The sequence below is a fragment of the Ascaphus truei genome, chromosome 1, assembly GCF_040206685.1.
Source record: "Ascaphus truei isolate aAscTru1 chromosome 1, aAscTru1.hap1, whole genome shotgun sequence".
In the NCBI taxonomy this organism is placed as follows: domain Eukaryota; kingdom Metazoa; phylum Chordata; class Amphibia; order Anura; family Ascaphidae; genus Ascaphus; species Ascaphus truei.
Window position 1 is genome coordinate 377,913,367 of NC_134483.1, and position 17,663 is coordinate 377,931,029.

Sequence of the window (17,663 nt, forward strand, 5' to 3'; positions counted from 1 at the left end):
CTAGTTTAGATTTGTTTGACAAAAAAGGAAACGCTCGTTTTCTTAGGCGAGATTACAATGATGGTGGATGGGACGGGGATGACCCCTTCCAGTCCATTACAGCAGTGCTGAAGAGAGTACATTAAATTTCATAGAGTGACTGAGATTGCCAGAATGGCCACAGCAATCTGGCCCTGTGGCACCTCCTGCCCGACTCGGTTAAATACCTAAACATTTATTTTTGTTATTCAATATTTCTTAATTTTTGGTAATAGAAGACATTCCGGCATTTACATTTAAGGCAACATGGAAATTTCTGCACCAAGACAATATTCTGAGGTTTTAATTGGTACAAAGTTCTATCAATATAAAAAGCCAAGTTGTTACCATTTTTAAATGCACAATTTAATCTCTTTACTTAATACTGTTCTAAACTGAGCTCGACACATACAGTACTGTTTGCTACTTTAGTCATATTTTCTATTATTTGAAATTGTGGCTTACCTTTAAAAAAGTGGAATATCGTCAACCAAAATTGCCACCTGAAAAACAAAATGATACATACTTTCTAAGTAATAAACTCTTACAAAAATACCTTATTACAAAATAATAATAATAATAATAATAATAATAATAAAAAACATTCCAGGATCAATATTACATATGCAGAAAATTAACATTATGTAAAGTGTAATTAATAGATATAGCCAATGTTAATGCAATATTTGGCGCACTCATGTGGTTAAAATGGCACAATTGCCCTACCCCCTTCTCATCAGAAGCTTATTCAAATCAATGGTTGCTTCTTATGCTTGGGCGTTGTTTACACTATGTCCTACTGCAGTGTGCCAAACGTTGCAATAACATTGGCTACATCTGCAGTTCTTAAATACAGTGTAGAAAATCAATAATACCTTCCATAAGAGAACATTTAAAGATCGGTTAAGTCCTTTCCAACATTTCACATTTTTTAGCAACTTTGCCAGAATGTGTGTATTTCTGTAATAGACTATCATATAAACAGAATTGCTTGAAAAACATGTATCAAGTTGCTTCAAATCTACAGATGCAGCCACGAGTATTAGAACACTTGTACTGTACCTAGGAGATTCTGGGGCAGTCTCACAGTTAATGCCTCAACATTTCTGTGAGATTCTTAATGGCCCATCGGATTAACACAGCACGGGGTCCCTGCAGTCCCATTCAAACTGAATGGGACTGCAGGAACCCATGCTGTGTTAATCCGATGGACCATTAAGAATATCACAGAAATGTTGAGGCAATGTTGCGGCATTTACTGTGAGACTGCCCCAGAAGTTCCAAGGCAAGAGTTCTAATACTCGTGGCTGCATCTGTATCTATGATAAAGGTCAAAGGTCAGTAGATATAAATAATCATTACAATAATGGCCCATCAGATTAACACAGCAGGGGTCCCTGCCATCCCATTCAGTTTGAATGTTTGAATGGAAACTTCAGGGACCCCCACAGTGTTAATCCGATGGGCCATTAGTCTGGCTGCAGAAATCTCACAGAAATGTTGCAGTTTCCTTGGAGATTGCCCCAGATTTTCCAAGACAAGTGGTCGGATACTGGTGGCTGCATCTGTAAACCCTGATACCAGCACAGGCAGTGTTAGGGTTAAATATATGCCCTTGCTACAGCAGCAGTAAGTAGCTCCCTTGAGTAACAGGGGGTGGGCCTAGGGCCTGTGTGCTGCCCTATCAGGGGCTCAGACGTAATACCTTCCCCTGGGTACAAAGGGAGCTGAAGAGCCTAAATGTAGTGGTCCTGGTAGAGTTCTGAGTGTTGGACAGACCCTCTCCTTCAGGGGAGTAGGGTAATACCCCTTATTCTGCCAGGGAATAAGGGAGCTAAGGATAGACCTTTGGGGCCTGAAGCTCCTTGGGTTGAGACCAGAGACCCTTGTAAAAAGTGGACCTGTTGTATGCTATTAAAGAATAAAGATCTGATCCTGTTTTATACTCCTGCCTGAGTGCAGTTAATCAGGGGGAGTATCAGAGGGTTTTCCTTCAGGGACTGCACCCAGTTCTGCTAGGGTCTGCGGGGAATGGTGGCGCTGCACCAAGTAAAGAACTCTCTAAAGCCTGTCCGTTCATCCCCACTAACATTGGCGGACCTTCAGTATCCTGTAAGCCTAGTAGGTGAGCAGCACAACAACACTAGGTAACAGACGGTGGGGAAACACGTTACACGTGTTTTGTGCCCCGGATTTGCATCACTTCTGTATCTATTTATTAAAGTCTCCCAGATTACAAACGAGAGCAAAACAAGTGCAAAATAATTGGACTATATATATATATATATATATATATATATATATATATATATATATATATATATATATATATATATTTATATATATATACACTGGCGACACACTTTATTCGAGCTTGGCTAGTCCCACGAATTCGGGTATACCCGGGTGTATTGAGGTTTGTGACTGTTTTCTGCCCGAGTGCATTGAGTTATTTTCCAAGCAGGGATTGAAGCATTTTATTCCCGCTGGCTGCAATACTGCACAGTATATATATATAAACTGCATTACAATTCATGAATTTATGCCATCTGGTAGACACGCGAAGCATTGCAGCCTATTAAATCCTAATCATTATCATTTAACAGATCAGCCGCCCATCAGCCAGGCATGAACCCAGGCTGGGAAGGCAAATGCAACGGGGCTTGTCAGAGGTTAGGAGTGGCGCATTCCAGGTATCTGCCAGGTACATACCGGGTATTTGCTCGAATAAAGTGTGTCGGTGCAGTATTTATGTAGAGGTATCAGTACCGTGTTAGCCGAGCTTCAATAATCAAAAAATAAATAGATGATACCGTTCTGTGGCTAACGAAATGCTTTTATTTGTGCGAGCTTTCGAGATACACTGATCTCTTCTTCCGGCGATGTTACAATGAATGAAGCAAGCAAAAGGTATACTTAAAAACAGTGTCTCTTGGAATGTTATCTGTGCTAGTCCTTCCCCCGGTGTGGATGTGTTTTATGGCTAGAGGTGTCAAAAGGTTCCTGAAAGCAAGTGATGTAAGAGTGTGTGTGTGTATCTGTGTGAATATAAATGAATGGAGAGCCCACAGTATATACAGTGCTATACAAAAGGTGTGTGTGGAGTGTGAGTGGATATAAATGGTGTGGGTAGGTGTGGAAATGTGAGAGATTGTAGCACAACTAAAAGTGTGTGTGGATACTATGTGGTCCCTATAGGTGTATAGGGATGGAAAAACAAGGAGTATTAGTATGTGTAAGAGACAGCTGTGTGTGCATACATATAGCACAGTATGTACAAACATGGCCTATAGCGCTCATGGGAAGAGAGTTCACTTGTGTCAGTAATGACTCATAAAATTTCGATTTCTGTTTAGGCCACCGCTAAGTGTCCCGAACAGTTGCATAAATTTGTATTCATGCAACCGTCTCTCTTTCGGTGTTTTAAGATTACCTTTGAGTATGGAAACCCTCAGATCGTTCATCTTATGGCCAGAGTCAGAGAAATGTTCGCCAACTGGACTGTCTCTTGTTACGCGCGTGATGCTGTGGCGATGCAGGTTCATTCTCTTGTTTAGCTAGCCCCTGCCCTGTCTCACCTATGTAGTAGCAGCCCCCTGGGCATTTCATGCACATGATGAGGTACACGACATTGCTGGAGGAACAGGTGAACCTTCCTCTTATTTTGTATTCCCGAATTTATGCAACTGTTCGGGACACTTAGCGGTGGCCTAAACAGAGATCGAAATTTTATGAGTCATTACTGACACAAGTGAACTCTCTTCCCATGAGCGCTATAGGCCATGTCTGTACATACTGTGCTATATGTATGCACACACAACTGTCTCTTACACATACTAATACTCCTTGTTTTTCCATCCCTATACACCTATAGGGACCACATAGTATCCACACACACTTTTAGTTGTGCTACAATCTCTCACATTTCCACACCTATCCACACCATTTATATCCACTCCACACACCTTTTGTATAGCACTGTATATACTGTGGGCTCTCCATTCATTTATATTCACACAGATACACACACACACTCTTACATCACTTGCTTTCAGGAACCTTTTGACACCTCTAGCCATAAAACACATCCACACTGGGGGAAGGACTAGCACAGATAACATTCCAAGAGACACTGTTTTTAAGTATACCTTTTGCTTGCTTCATTCATTGTAACATCGCCGGAAGAAGAGATCAGTGTATCTTGATAGCTCGCACAAATAAAAGCATTTCGTTAGCCACAGAACGGTATCATCTATTTATTTTTTGATTATATATATATATATACAGTATGTATATGTATGTGGGTTTATTGGCTTTTCATCTCATCCCAGGCTATGTTTAAAAGCTGTGTTTAAAGCAGCATGCATTGGCTTACCCTGCAGAGATATATTGACTGCAAGAGAGTACCAAGGGGTCTCCGTATTGTAAAAAATCCTACCTTTGGTAGAGATAATGATCATTTTATGAATGTTCCATGGATTTGACGCGTCTGATCATATATGAGAGTAGTAAATCCTTAAAAGAACTGGGTTCTAAAATAACGGACCAAATCAAATCCATGGAACCATTAGTAATCAGCATAGCTTGTTTTGTATTGGAACATGAGGAGTGTAATAATTTAGAACATCATGATGAGGAAATAATGAAGACAAAGCACAGGAAATTTTACAGAGACAAAATGGACTATGTCCATAAAAGAGAGAAGAACTGGGGAAGGGAAGAGGTAAAAGGAAGAGAGTCCGCTAATACCTCTATCCTCAACCCTAATGATGAAGATAGAAACCATTTAACAGATAAACTAGAATATCCAATCAAAGGATCGAACAAATAGAAGAAGGATTGAACAAATAGAAGGGGAGGTGGAGTATGTTTATATGTTAAACCGGATCTAAAACCTATTATAAGGGATGATGTTTATGAAGGGAATGATGAAAATGTAGAGACTTTGTGGATAGAAATTAGCAGTGGAGGTAAAAGTATTAAGAAAATGTTTGTGGGAATATGCTATAAACCACCAAATATCTGTGAGATTGAGGAAGCTAAAATACTTTTGCAAATGGAAAAGGAATCAAAACTGGGTTATGTTTGCATAATGGGGGATTTTAATTATCCAGACATACACTGGGGCAATGAGATTAGCGTTACAACAATATGACCCAAATTATTGAGGAACCAACCAGGAGAGGAGCAATACTGGATTTGGTCATATCAAACAATGTAGAAGTAATAACAAATATTCAAATCCTGGAACATTTGGGTAACAGTGATCATAGCACTGTCTCATTTGAAATAAATTATCAAAAAATAGATTTCTTGGGTTCAACAAAGACCTTAAACTTTAGAAAGGCAGATTTTATTCAACTGAGGTCTAATCTAGTAGTAATACAATGGGATGATGTTTTTGCAGGGGAAAATGTAGAAGAAAAATGGTCAGTCTTTAAAACATTGTTAGAAAAGCACACTTATCAGTGTATACCCTTGGGTAATAAGTATAAAAGAAATAAGTCAAAACCAATGTGGCTAAATAAACAGGTAGGGGAGGAAATGGACCAGAAGAGGAAGGCGTTTAGATTCTTTAAGTCAGAAGGGACAGAGACATCGTAACAGAATTATAAGGAATGTAACAAAAATTGCAAAAGGGCAATCAAATTAGCAAAAATGGATAATGAAAAAAGGATTGCAATAGAAAGTAAGGTCAACCCTAAAAAGTTCTTTAAGTACCTTAATAACCAAAAAATGAGACAAGAAAATATAGGACCCTTTCAGTGTGAGATGGGTAGGCAGATTATTATTGGAGATAAGGAAAAAGCTGAGGTATTAAACAAATTCTTTGCCTCTGTGTTTACCAGGGAAGAATCAAGTTCAATAGTAATGCCGCAGGAGGAAGCCACAACCTCCATATTAATGAACAATTGGTTAACTGAGGAAGTTCATAAGCGACTTGAAAAAATTAAAGTAAATAAGGCACCTGGCCCCGAGGGCATACATCCAAGAGTTCTCAAGGAGTTAAGCTCAGTAATAGCCAAAACCTTATATTTAATATTCAAGGACTCAATGTCGACAGGCTCACTACCACAAGATTGGCGTAAAGCAGATGTGGTGCCTATATTTAAAAAGGGAGCTAGATCACAACCGGGAAATTACAGACCTGTAAGCCTGACTTCAATAGTAGGGAACCTACTTGAAGGTTTAATACGGGATAATATTCAGGAATACCTAATGGAAAACAAAATTATTAGTAATAGTCAGCATGGATTTATGAAGGATAGATCTTGCCAAACTAACCTTATTTGTTTCTTTGAGGAGGTAAGTAGGAATTTATACCAGGGTAATGCAATTGATGTGGTCTACTCAGATTTTGCAAAGGCTTTTGATACAGTTTCACACAAGAGGTTGGTGTACAAAATAAAGAAAATTGGACTCAGTAATAATATATGCACCTGGATTGAAAACTGGTTAAAGGACATACAACAGAGGGTTGTCATAAATGGAACTTTTTCAGGTTGGGCTAAAGTCGTGAGTGGAGTACCTCAGGGATCGGTACTGGGACCCCTGCTTTTTAACTTGTTTATTAATGACCTTGAGGTTGGGATAGAGAGCAAAGTATCCATCTTTGCTGATGATACTAAATTGTATAAGGTAATAGAATCAGAGCAGGATGTAATTTCTCTTCAGAAGGACTTGGAGAGACTGGAAACGTGGGCAGGTAAATGGCAAATGAGGTTTAGTACAGATAAATGTAAGGTTATGCATTTGGGATGCAAGAATTAAAAGGCGACACAAATTAAATGGAGATATATTGGGGGAATCCTTGATGGAGAAGGATTTAGGAGTGCTTGTAAACTTCAGGCTTAGCAATAGTGCCCAATGTCATGCAATAGCTGATGTCTTATCTTGCATCAAACGGGCAATGGATGGAAGGGAAGTAAACATAATTATGACCCTTTACAAAGCACTAATAAAACCACACCTTGAATATAGAGTACAATTTTGGACACCAGTCCTAAGAAAAGACCTTATGGAACTAGAGAGAGTGCAGAGAAGAGCCACCAAATTAATAAAGGGGATGGACAATCTAACTTATGAGGAGAGGCTAGCTAAATTAGATTTATTTACATTAGAAAAGAGGCAATAATGTAAATGACTAACTAATACACCAAAACTACAGCGCTTAACCTATAATGAGCTAATGCTAAAAATGTGCCTTAAATTAAATAGTGTGCATACATAATTACGCCTACAATAAAATAAAGTGCACATACAATATCAGGTGACCGTGATGACTAAAAAACAAACAAATAAAGCAGCCTATGTTTTCCCACAGTGCAGGTTATCTCCTCAACCTACACACAAAACTCATACAAAAACCATATGGGATTCCTGGCGCTTAATATAGTAGAAAGTGTCCATACAGTGCAGTCCTTTAAATGTCCAAATGATGTTCCCAACCAAAATGACGATTGCAGTTGAATTCGTTAGTCCCCCCTAATAAAGGGTTAAAGAAAAAACACAATATGCGCAATATATCTGGACAGATACATACACGACAGTACGACCACAGTGTAACTACTTACAAGATAAATCTTGTAACTTTCAGTTGAGAGGATCTGTGCTTTAACCTCTTCCTTGCTGTGATCACGAATCCCACGCAAATCTTCTCAATCCTCCTCTTCTTTAGCCTCTCCCAAGTAGATATTCGGAAGGCATGATAAGGAGAGAATACAGTAAGATAGTGTGGAAAGTACAAAACAATTTATTAAATATATAAAAACAGCCAAATGTAAACTCACATATGGATGCAGTAACACGTGCAATACTAGGATGCCGTCTGCAGCTTGCTAAGGTGTCCCTTTGCTTGCCGCAAATCATGTACAGCTGTATGGCTCCTCTCAGAAGCAACTCAGTGCCCAGGACTCTCTTCGCCCTCCCTGTGTGTTCCGGCGCTGGTGCCGCTGACGTCACTGCCTGAGCGCCGTTCAAACAACTGGGTACCTCCTCTGCAGACGGTGCCTCTAGAACTCCTCCCCCCTAACGCGTTTCGTGACGTGGGGACGTCACTTTTTCAAAGGACGTCCCCTCATCACGAAACGCGTTAGGGGGGAGGAGTTCTAGAGGCATCGTCTGCAGAGGAGGTTCCAAGTTGTTTGAAAGGCGCTCAGGCAGTGACGTCAGCGGGACCAGCGCCGGAACACACCAGGGAGGGCGAAGAGAGTCCTGGGCAATGAGTTGCTGCTGAGAGGAGCCATACAGCTGTACTTGATTTGCGGCAAGCAAAGGGACACCTTAGCAAAGCTGCGGACGGCATCCTAGTATTGCACGTGGTACTGCATCCATATGTGAGTTTACATTTGGCTGTTTTTATATATTTTAATAAATTGTTTTGTACTTTCCACACTATCTTGCTGTATTCTCTCCTTATCATGCCTTCCGAATATCTACTTGGGAGAAGCTAAAGAAGAGGAGGATTGAGAAGATTCGTGTGGTATTCGTGATCACAGCAAGGAAGAGGTTAAAGCACAGATCCTCTCAACTGAAAGTTACAAGATTTATCTTGTAAGTAGTTACACTGTGGTCGTACTGTCCTGTATGTATCTGTCCAGATATACTGCCCAATTTGTATTTTTTCTTTAACCCTTTATTAGGGGGGACTAACGAATTCAACTGCAATCGTCATTTTGGTTGGGAACATCATTTGGACAATTAAAGGACTGCACTGTATGGACACTGTAACAGGAGAGTAATCCCTGTTTAAATAATGTGCCTTTAATCTAGCAGTGTGGTGGTTAACTGCTGGTAGTCAATTAATAAACACCACCTGCCTGATTTGATTGCTTACAAAAGCCTGTCTGTTGAGACAGGAAGTAACTCCTTAGCTCTGAATGAGAGCTGACCTTTGGAGACAGAGGAGTGTTCTTGAGTCTCCCAGGAGAGACTGACCAAGAGAACACACATCTCTGGAGCTGACTGGTCCTGAGCTCTGCCCAACATAGCTGATTGCAAGACACCAAATAAGACTTCTAAACCTGGATGCTGATTTTCTTTGCACGCACAGGTGCGGTTCCAGGAGAGCAGAGAAGCTTACTCTACAGCAAGAAACAGATAAGACTTTCATTATTAAGAGACTGCTTATATCTGCTTATTTCATGCTATATGTTCTGGGGCTGCGAGACATGCTTGACTTAGGGAGTTGTGAATTAATTGCATGGTATTTTCACTAGAGATACTCCTAAGTGAATAGAAGCTTTGTCCCCGTCCCCCCCCTGTGTTTGGATGATTTCCTGATGAAAAGGAAAAGGCACAATAAAGCCTATTATAATTTCACCTTATAAAAGCCTCCAATTGTGTACCTCTGTGAACGTCCGTCTACAGACACTTTCTACTATATTAAGCGCCAGGTATCCCATATGGTTTTTGTATTAGAAAAGAGGCGTCTAAGAGGGGATATGATAACTATATACAAATATATTCAGGGACAATACAAGGAGCTTTCAAAAGAAATATTCATCCTACGGGCAGTACTAAGGACTCGGGGCCATCCCTTAAGGTTGGAGGAAAGGAAATTTGGGAACATCATTTGGAGAATTAAAGGACTGCACTGTATGGACACTGTAACAGGAGAGTAATCCCTGTTTAAGTAATGTGCCTTTAGTCTAGCAGTGTGGTGGTTAACTGCTGGTAGTCAATTAATAAACATCACCTGCCTGATTTGATTGCTTACAAAAGCCTGTCTGTTGAGACAGGAAGTAACTCCTTAGCTCTGAATGAGAGCTGACCTTTGGAGACAGAGGAGTGTTCTTGAGTCTCCCAGGAGAGACTGACCAAGAGAACACACATCTCTGGAGCTGACCGGTCCTGAGCTCTGCCCAGCATAGCTGATTGCAAGACACCAAATAAGACTTCTAAACCTGGATGCTGATTTTCTGTGCACGCACGGGTGCGGTTCCAGGAGAGCAGAGAAGCTTACTCTACAGCAAGAAACAGATAAGACTTTCATTATTAAGAGACTGCTTATATCTGCTTATTTCATGCTATATGTTCTGGGGCTGCGAGACATGCTTGACTTAGGGAGTTGTGAATTAATTGCATGGTATTTTCACTAGAGATACTCCTAAGTGAATAGAAGCTTTGTCCCCCCCCCTGTGTTTGGATGATTTCCTGATGAAAAGGAAAAGGCACAATAAAGCCTATTATAATTTCACCTTATAAAAGCCTCCAATTGTGTACCTCTGTGAACGTCCGTCTACAGACACTTTCTACTATATTAAGCGACAGGTATCCCATATGGTTTTTGTATTAGAAAAGAGGCGTCTAAGAGGGGATATGATAACTATATACAAATATATTCAGGGACAATACAAGGAGCTTTCAAAAGAAATATTCATCCCACGGGCAGTACTAAGTACTCGGGGCCATCCCTTAAGGTTGGAGGAAAGGAAATTTCACCAGCAACAAAGGAAAGGGTTCTTTACAGTAAGGGCAGTTAAAATGTGGAATTCATTACCCATGGAGACTGTGATGGCAGATATAATAGATTTTTTCAAAAAAAGGTTGGACATCTTTTTAGATGGGAAAGGTATACAGGGATATCAGGGATATCAGGGATATCAGGAAGGAATTAATTTTTCCCCTTAATGGGGTTTTTTGTTTGCCTTCCTCTGGATCAATAAGTAAGTATAGATTTAGGATAAAGTATCTGTTGTCTAAATTTAGCATAGGTTGAACTTGATGGACCTATGTCTTTTTTCAACCTCATCTACTATGTAACTATGTAACTATGTAATATAGATCAAGCGATTACTCTCATGATAGAGGTAGAGATCGAAGAGGTGACCATTATATCAACAGGAGGGACCAATATAGGAGAGATAAGTCCTATCCACAAAGGGATGGACAATATAGAAATCCGAATTACAAAGGTAAAAATTATGATAAGAATTTTAACCAAAATAGAAGACAAGTCATATTCATTTCAAAATGACAAACAGCAATCCTCCAATAAGGTCCCAGAACATCTGCGTATAGCTCGCTCTGCTCTGTCTCCCTCCTCCCCGTCTTCTTTTTAATTATTGATAAGAAACAGACATGTCTCTCCAAAAAAAAGGGAAAAAAGTGTCTGAGGGCCCCAGACAAGAGACACCCGGAGGCAAGTTAGGACAAAGATCTCTACCCGAAGAAGGCAAAGAGGGGGATCCAGAGTCCAAGCGAAGCGAATACTAAAAAATCTGGTAACTCCGTTAGATAGAGGGATCTTTAATTTATCATCAGTCATCCTTACTGATGACCAGACGATGGTATTGAGTATGGAGTTGATTTTTTCAAGATCATGTGGAGCCAATTCATTTCAGCTATTCAAGGACTTACATAAATTTATACGAAATGTGACTTTAAAAAGACATTTTCTAAAAAAAGAAAGAGAGCCAAAATCTATTATTAATGAGATTACAGTGGCAGAAACACTTGAGACAGAAGATGTAGGAGAATCTATCTGCAGACATACGCCTTTTAGGGCCCTGTCCAAATTCTACCCCTTCAGTTGAAAGGTCACCATGTTGATACCTTTTTCAACATGGTGCACCACGATTTTAACCTATTAGTTGACAACATGAAATCACAATCTTAAACACAATCTAAGTAAAGCTAAAAACTTACCCCTGAGATTCCTACAAGAGAATCATAACTTAATAATTAGACAGGCTGACAAGGGTGGGTGTGTGGTCCTCCAAGAACGTTCTGATTATGAAAAAGAGGCGCTCTGACTCCTATGTGACCCTGTCTTCTATAAAAAAAAACAGTGAAGGACCCCACAAGTGCGTTCCTATTTTCTCTGAAAACTCTCTTGGATGAGGCTTTATCCCTGACTGTTATAACATCTAAGGAATATGCATTTTTATACACTCATTCACCGAAAATACCGGTTTTCTATCATCTTCAAAAGATGCATAAATCTATGACTAACCCATCCGGAAGACCCATAGTATCGGGATATCATCGCTGACTGCTAATCTCTCACAATATGTGGACTATTTTTTACAGAACTATGTTGGAAAACTTCCCTCTTACCGAAGGGATTCTTCCTCTTTATTAAATTTATTTACGAACTTTAAGTGGAAAAAAACTTACACATAGATAACTTGTGATGTACAAGCTCGGTACACACATATTCCGCATAAGAAGGGATTAGAAACAGTCGATGTTATCTAAAAAGTTATCTCCAGCTTCATGATCTCAACAGACAATTTATTTTGAAATCAATCGAATATGTGTTGACCCACAACTATTTTTTATTCCTATCCCAGTTCTTCCTGCAAGTTTGCGGAACTGCTATGGGTACTCGGTTTGCCCCCAGTTTCACAAACCTGTACATGGGGAACTGAGAATCATCCAATAATCCATTCAGTACCAATATAATAGTGTGGCGTCGATACATAGACGATATTCTGTGAGTGGGAGGGTGATGAGGAATCAGTGAAAGCGTTTCTTACGCATATTAATAAGAATGATCTTAACTTGGTGTTTACACATATCACAGATGTAAAAAGTGTTGACTTCTTGGATCTTACACTAACAGCTTCAGAAGAAAGTGGTGTAAGCACAGTTACATTCTTTAAGAAAGTAGATACTACAGTGGCGGCCGCCACCGCAGGAATTTTAAAAAGCGCGGCGGTGTGCTGCTTTTTTACGTCTTGTTTCCCGCGCCGCGGGCGCTTTCAATGATAAGCGCCATTAACGCTTATCTGATGATGTGGCCGCCGCGCGGGAAACTCCGATACAAACGGAGATAATCTCCGCATTTATCCGGCAAGTAGGAGGTTAAAGGCAGGCGCAGCAGGAATAACCTTTTACTGGCCTCCAGCAACCACAAGCATACGTGGATTGATAACATCCCTGGAGGCCAATTCATGAGAGTCAAAAGAAATTATAGCAATAACTTAGATTTTGAGAAACAGGCACAAATCCTGTTTCTGAGATTTATGGAAAGGGGATACGGCTATAAAAAAACTAATGAATGACTTAGAGAAAGTTAGAAATATGGATCGAGTATGCTTGTGCTTAAGAGTAAAAGGAAGCGTGAAGCTGTAAGAAAGCAAATGTTTCTATTATTACTAATTATAATTCCATGAATAAACAAATTGAAAGAGTAATCAAGAAACATTGGGGGATCCTCTGTACTGATCCTATACTTAATGGACATATTAGTCAATTTCCGAGCTTTATTTATAGAAAAGCAAAAAGTTTGAAAGATGCTCCAGGCAATATTGTCAGGGATGTTGTTCAGACTCTCTCTCTTGTCTCTCTTGTCTTAAAACCAAACCTTTTGGGAACTTTCCATGTGGAATATGTTCTGTTTGCAGATTTCTCCATCCGGATAGGAAAACTTTTAAATCAAACAGTAATAATACTTCTTTTGATGTCACAGAGTTCATTAATTGTAACACTACGCATGTAGTATACCTTGCAGAGTGCTCGTGCGGTCTGCAATATGTTGGCCGCATGAAGCACAGCTTGAAGATTCGCGTCCAGGAACATGTTAGAAACATTAAAAATGCCCTCACAAAACACAGCCTAAGTCATCACTTTGCCCTATACCTTGACAATGATCTCTCCTCATTAACCTTCAAAGGGATTAAATATGTCCCATGTAATAGGAGGGGGATAGAGTAAAAGATATATCTATCCAGGAAACATTCTGGATCCAAAAACTTAATACTTTGGTCCCTCAAGGACTAAATTTGGAGATAGACGTATGGTGTTTCTATTAACTATCTCTTGATATGCCAATGAAAGTAAATCTGGTATACTGTTCTTCATGTGCTCTGTCTTCTACTGATTATACTACTCATATTTGGTGGTATGGGATATTGTTATGCAGTACTTAATATCCTTTTCTGCATATGTGCTAACAGATTTTCTGTTTTATTTCAGAGTTCCACTCATCAATTTGTCGTTTAATATGTATTTTATTGTTTTATTAAAATTCTGATTTAGATAGTTGTAGGATTAATGTGTCTTAGGTAATGAATAAATGTGCTGATTTCTTAAATTGACTAAATGGGAAGGTTCATGGAGCCATCTCACAGAGATCTAATCAGCATAATTATGAATTCAGGTGCATGGTTGTGCCGGTCTAAGACGTGATTGGTGATGCGTGATATCCCACATAGCCAATCAAGTGTGACCCTGGGGTGTAAATACTCTGGTGGCTCAGTAAGAAATAATCCCTGAGGAAGTAGCTTGGTGCTATGAAATGCGTAGGATAAAGACTGTACATCTGATTTCCAACGAGGCAAGGTTACTTCTAAGCCTATAGAGTAATCCCTCAAGCTCCAGTGGGTCCTGCTTTTCAATACAAGCGCATTGATACAGCTGACGGCCGTCACTGCCTGGCGGTTTGCCAGTGATTGCACAGATCAGCTGCTAGCAAGTGTGACTGTGGATTGCTACTTTCCCCACACCAAAGCTTCCTATCCTTTGAAGCAAGTCGCCAGATGATACCGCAGTGGTGCAGAAGGAGGATCTATAGCGACACTCTGGGAGTGGCTACCTACCTGCAGAGAACATGATCCAGAGGCTCCAGCTGGATACCATCGGAGGGTGCTGAGTGAGAGACTGCTTCTGCTGCTTTCGGCGTTCTGGCGTCTGGTAACACATGTCATAGTACATAAAATGCCTGATTGATCTAACCTGATGTACGTAGATATATTACCTGTACCTAATATACCACTTTTATTGAACTTACATCACTATATACATTGTGCGCTGTTTTTTCTTGTCTTTTACTGATCTATAGGGGTGCTGAGCCACTCCAATATCAGCAGCAGCAGACGCCATCGTCACCCTAATAGAGGTTGTTGGTAACAAACACATAAATTATCACAGAGGTGTATATTATAATGTGTGGTTTTTAATATATCTCCACCTTTCACAGAGTATTTAATAGTAGTGCACTTTATTCTATTATCTATGTTTAAAAGCTGTGTCTAAAGCAGCATGCATTGGATTAAGGGTTTAACCATGTAATGTGGTCTTGAGACAAAAGGTGGCACTGTGTGCTCATTTGCATATCATTTCCCAGAATCCCTTGCTGCAGTGGTAGCACTGTATGCTAGGAGATAATGGTGTAAAGCAGGGTTGCAGACCTGTCTAAGACATGTGAATGTGCTCACAAGTAATATTTTTATATGCCATATGCTATACGGTGGAGGGTAAATAAATAATATATATATAGCACAGAATATATTGGATTAGACTGCGCCTCCTAACTGTTTAGCAGTACATGTAAATCTAAACAACCTAAATGCTCTCTCTCTCTCTCTCTGTCTCTCTCTGTCTCTCTCTGTCTCTCTGTCTCTCTGTCTCTCTGTCTCTCTCTCTCTCTCTGTCTCTCTCTCTCTCTCTCTCTCTCTCTCTCTCTCTCTCTCTCTCTCTCTCTCTCTGTATATATATATATATATATATATATATATATAGTTAAAAAGAGCAGTTGACACTCCTGTAGGCGCTGGTAGGCAGTAGGTGTATGTCTCATATAGATAATATGTTTATACATTACCGTTCCGAAGTCTGGCAATCAAGAGACAGCACTCTGAAGAATTATAAACAGAGTGCTGTCTCTTGATTGCCAGACTTCGGAACGGTAACGTATAAACATATACATATATATCTATATCTATATATATCAGAGCCATATAAAAATACACATCAATGAATGTAAATATCTAGTAAATCAATGACTAAAGATGAATAAATGGGACATAAACTAATACCAGACAATAGTACTTATGAGAAGCTAGTGGGTGTTTTATAAAAAGAATAAATGATTAAAATGTCCATGAAAAAATATAAAAAAAACATATGAAGTTATCCGGTATCACTGGGATTTTGGCAGCCTTCTTCACTGGCACAACTACCTCCGTTCACACAACCTGGATAGAGAAAAAAAAAAAAAAACGCCCAATCCTGGTGTGATATCGTTGATAAAAATGTAATGATCTTGAAAATAGACAAATAAAAACTCACAAACATCCGAAGTTTTATGTACGTATTATGAGTAAAACTGAAACAGGAAACTGCTCCGCTTCGCTTGTACTGCTTTGCTCACATGATCACAGGATCACCTCGTCATGGGTCCTCCTGAATGAGTGTCACCTCTTAGAGAGTCCTCCGGCCGCCAGTGACAGCCCCGCAGTATTCCGGTCAGGAAAGTTCCCATTCCTTAGGGTAGAGTACATACTCCTCCGGTGTAGTGATAATACAGTAAATAGTTTCCACACCACTTCTCAGCAGCACGTCACCCTACACATTGGTGTATAATTTTCCACCATTGTTTCACACAGCAATTTATTATGAGATTTGTGTGGGTCTGTCTTGTGTGTTTTTTTAATACTCATTGCCAATAAAGTCCATTTTTTCCATTTTTCCATTATATACTGTTTGAGTGCACCTTTATGACCCTTCTTTCTCCTTCTTTTTGTTAAACATATATATATATATATATATATATATATATATATATATATATATATATATATATATATATATACACACATACACACACACACACACACACACACACACACACAGACACACATTAAGCCATGTGTATCAAGGTAAAACTAGAGAAATGTTTGTTGAGGCAAAATCTCTGGAACAAGAATTACAGTAAGCTAATGTAGAAATATCATTGCTGTGGCACTGCATACAGTGGCGGGCGCCCTGAGTCTAAAGCGGCCGCCACCGCGGGTAATTTAAAACCGCGTGCAGACGCGGCTGTTTTTTTTTTTTTCCTGATGCGTGCCGTGTGTCACTGGTGCCTCCGTTGGTGAGCCGGTCACGCGTGCCACGGTTCCGCCGGCATCCCGAAGGCATCCGTGACGCATTGGGTACTGGGGATCACACGCGCTGTATGTGTGGGGGATCAGGGAAAGCAGAGGCGGAGCAGCCAGGGGGTCACGCGTCATGGACCGGAGGAAGGGAAGATGCGGCTAGCGTGCGGCCAAGTTTGGCACTAGCCAAAAAAAGCCCCGGAAAATTACGGGTAAATGTAAGAAGTAAGCTGGCCGCAGCAGTACGTTAATTCTTACATCTGTAAACAGTAATCTAAGCTGATTTGCAGGCAAGTCCAACATGCTGTAATCAATTATTCAATTTTAACAGTAGCAAATCTTATTACAAAAAACACCTGCAGTTATATTTTGCTAGTATAAAAAGATACAATACACAAGATATATAATCGGTGGACGAATGCAACATCCCTGATGGTTCATTCTTTATGGAAAGCATTTGGATCAATCACTTCATCTACTATCTCTAGAATAATAAAAATAAATATTGATTAGGTGATGTAAAAGCTATTATAAGAGGCATTTTAATTGATCTCTTAATTTAACCCTTTTGGATAAAATTTGTGCAATGTATTTGTCCAGTACAATTTCCTTTTTAAAAGTACATTTGTTCTACCTCCTCTCATGGGGAGGTGAACCTTTTAAGGAGTTGCCTTCTAGCTGTGTTCCAACATTTTATATTGATCTGCACTGAGTATTTAATAAAAGAAAGCATTTTTGCTTTCATTCTAACACAATCCCTTTTGTGCAGTAGGTGTTCGTTGTGAAACTGGTGCATACATTTTGCACAAGTTCAGAAAACTG

General features: G+C 39.7%; 1 long non-coding RNA gene across 1 annotated transcript in view; it reads right to left on the reverse strand.

The window, feature by feature from the left end:
* Window positions 1-479: 479 nt before the first annotated feature.
* LOC142471224 (uncharacterized) overlaps window positions 480-17,663 on the reverse strand; it is a 480,691-nt gene continuing 463,507 nt past the window's right edge. Inside the window, exon 3 of the long non-coding RNA XR_012789375.1 lies at window positions 480-521. This is a non-coding gene — a long non-coding RNA (uncharacterized LOC142471224). The remainder of the gene's footprint in view (window positions 522-17,663) is intronic.